We start from the raw sequence: 3,407 nt of genomic DNA, 5'->3' as shown, positions 1-3,407 counted from the left end.
CCCACCCAGAAACACCTGGCCATGTAACCTTGAGCAAGTTACTTAACCCCAATTGTTTAGGGGCGGCCAAGTGGCTCAGCGAGTGAGAGCACCGGCTCCAGTGTCGGGATGACCTGGATCAAATCTGGGCTTAGATACTTAGCACCACACCCAGAAATAACTGGCCGTGTAACCTTGAGCAAGTTACTTAACCCCGATTGCTTAAAAAAAAAAAAAAGAGTGTATAGTGAAGCCATTTCTAAGTTAGAAAAAAAGGAGAAATTCAAGAATAAGACACAAAGTATGACAATTCTCACTTAACCTATTTATATTAATTATTGATGATGCAAAGGAGGAAATAGAGAAAGGAAAAGACATTGATGTTGATTATCACTATTTCCTGTAGAAGTCTGATCACCATAATGAAGCCAAAAGAACACTACAAGAACTGACCAGGCAAGGAAGAACTTGATCTTGTCACATAAAGAAACATTGTAGTAAGAGTAACAGTGTTTAACACTCACTGGTTTAATGCAGTATAAATAGTAAAAAGAATGGACTGAGTCAGGAGAACTGGGTTTGAATCCTGCTTCCAACATTGTAATGTAATGCCAAAAGAAGGCAACTTCCCAGGTTCAAAATACCAGCATAGGTGCTCTCTATTTTATTCAGTAACAAACTCAGAACAGAGAAGATCAAAACATGACATCATTCAAAATACAGCATTTACTAAGTGTGATTAAATAATCTCCAAGGCCTACCCCACCCCAGGACTTTCCAATCATTCAATCAATTACAAAGTCTCTGTTCCAAATACTTCTCCACCCCTAGGCTATACCTTAATTAAGTCCACCACAAAGCCCCTCTTCTCAAATGGAGATTAGTTTCCAAACATAAGTAAAATACATTCATTTGCTCAACCATAGAACACAAAAAGGTCAAAAGTTCCCCACCCCTGGATCACAATTGAATCTACCCCAGAGTTACATCAAGTTTAAACACAGCACTTAATACCCAAATGGAGGTCTTTTCTTCATCTTGACACGAGGCAAGTTCTCAGCAATCTTAGTTCCTGGAGAGACAAGGCTTAGCAAGGCCATAAGATACATTGCCAGTCCCTTCATGAATTTATCCTCTGTCTGTAGAACAGCCCTAGAACCCCTGAACACATTAGCAAAGCCCTCTCCCAGGATTTCTGTAAACATACAACAAGAAAATCCTTCTTCAGGGCTTCTGAACCAACAGAAAGGCTCCCAGACCCCTGCAACAACAGTACTGTCCCTCACCAGTGGACAGTATTCATTCTGTCTGCAGGACAGTCTCCAGACCCCTGCAACAACAGCACTGTCCCTCACCAGTGGACAGTATTCACTCTCTGTCTGCAGGACAGTCTCAGGCCTTCTTAACCAAATGCCAGGTTCCAGGACTTCTTCAACAGGACAGTCTTTCACCAGTGGACAAATCTGGCAAAATAACATCAAAACAGACAGACAAAGTACCAGCAAAACAGCCATGTCTCCTCAGTCCTTGGCAGCTCAGGGGGCAGGTCTCAAAAGTCCAGGGCAATTCAAAGCGGCCACCAGCAATCCTCTTAGTCTCTCTCTCTCTCCACGAGGTGCTGCTTCCAAAAAAAAAAGATCTTCCGCCTCTCTCTTGTCTCTCCAAATCTACATCACCAGCTCCTCCCACTTCAGGACTTTCTTTTCACATCAACAAGCCCATCCCACAGGTGGGATTAACAAACTCTGGGTTTTAATACAATCAATTTGAAAACCAAGCCAATACAGGGGAATCTTTAATTGCCATTAATATCACAAACATTTAAAGCTGCATAATGATGAGTCACTTAAACTCTCAGAAATAGACGTTTATGGATACTTTATGTGTTCACAGGATATACCTTTGTGACTAAAAGTTATCAAACCAGTTGCAAAAGTATTCAGCAGTCATCTTTTGAGATCGGACACATACTCAGATATCTGAAGACACTTCAAGACGCAGCTTGTTACTGTTGTCCCATGTGGCTTCCTGATCTTATTATGTGTGATTTTCATAAAATATTTGCATTATTTTGCTAATTGTGGGGACATATTCTTGTTTTATTTTCTGAAATGTTTTTTTTTTCTATAAAATGGAGTTAGTGATGCCTGTAGTATTTACTTAACTGGGTTACATTTAGGATGAAATTTGATAATATTTAACATAATTAATGCATCACAAACCTTAAAGCACCATATAAAAATGAGTTGTAATTATTTACTACCATAGAGGATGTTTTGCACATAATTCCTCAAGAAGAAAGATACTTTATAATATAAGCTGTTTCAGATACTCCTGTTTGTGGATGACAATGTACCTATTGCTTTAAGACCTAGAGTAATTCAAGACTTCCTCTGTGAGATCTATCACCACTTAAAAGATATCAGCCTAACAATTCACAATGGAAAAACCAAATGGATGAAGAATATCTATTGTTTAGACTCTGATATACAGTTAGATGGGTAGCCTATGGAATTAAGGAGATAGTGTATGCACATATTACATATAGATCATGGATGATCTGGTCCCCAAACTATATAGAAGGAAGATAAAAGGCTGGGTTCTGTTTTTGAAATTGTCTAGCACCAATTCCAAATTATGAACTGACATAAAACTGCAGATTGAAAAAAATTCACACAGTGATTCAACATGACTATGAATCATGAAAACTCATAATCAAATTGGTGGGTATTGCAAAGGGAATTGGAATAGCATGAAGTGGAAGTAAGTAGGATAAAACCAATTATTAAAGTTTCAGCATGAGAATTTACACCTCAGAAATCAGAAAATGCTGTAAATCAGGGATTTATTGTTTTGTTGATTATAGTCTATACTTTATTTTTTTTTAAAGCAATTGGGGTTAAGTAACTTGCCCAACGTTACATGGCCAGTTTTTTTTTGGTGGGTGTTAAGTATCTGAGGCCGGAACCAATCCCGAGTCCTCCCTACTCCAGGGCCAGCGCTCTTACTCACTGAGCTACCTAGCCGCCCCTATTGTCTATACTTTAAAAAGTGATGGAGAATTATGTTAACAACACAGATTAAACTGAATATGTATGTGCGTGCATGCATGTGTGTGTGTGTGTGTGTGTGTGTGAGTGTGTGTGTTTTGGAGAGCCAGTTGTTAAACATTTATCAGCATACCCCTGGATGAGACATATTAGTAACAATGCAGATTATTAACAATGCATGCAGAAAGAGTAGTAAAAGATATTATCTATGAAATATATGATGAAAAAAGAGATGGCCAGCCATGTAGAAAGAACAAGATATGACATAGGCAGCTATGTTGCTTGCAGCAGTGCTCCCAGAATGCTAAAAGTCAAATCAAGTCAAGTTGACATGCATTTATTAAGCACTTACTATGTTTCAGTCATTGTACTAATAGC

The 3,407-nt window shown here is 38.6% G+C and overlaps 1 long non-coding RNA gene across 1 annotated transcript; it reads right to left on the bottom strand.

Moving 5' to 3' along the window:
• Positions 1 to 630: 630 nt before the first annotated feature.
• LOC138145003 (uncharacterized) lies at positions 631 to 1,741 on the bottom strand. The gene is made up of 2 exons (XR_011164071.1): positions 1,378 to 1,741; positions 631 to 1,198 (listed from the first exon to the last, which is right to left on the bottom strand). It is a non-coding gene; the product is annotated as an uncharacterized lncRNA (long non-coding RNA).
• Between the last annotated feature and the right edge of the window lie 1,666 nt (positions 1,742 to 3,407).

This window comes from Petaurus breviceps, unplaced genomic scaffold (genome assembly GCF_028583685.1).
Source record: "Petaurus breviceps papuanus isolate PSGF00001 unplaced genomic scaffold, PetGlider_PUasm1.0 90723, whole genome shotgun sequence".
Classification (NCBI taxonomy): Eukaryota; Metazoa; Chordata; class Mammalia; order Diprotodontia; family Petauridae; genus Petaurus; species Petaurus breviceps.
The sequence above is the reverse complement of the archived record's forward strand: the minus strand, read 5'-3'. Positions and strand labels throughout refer to the sequence as shown.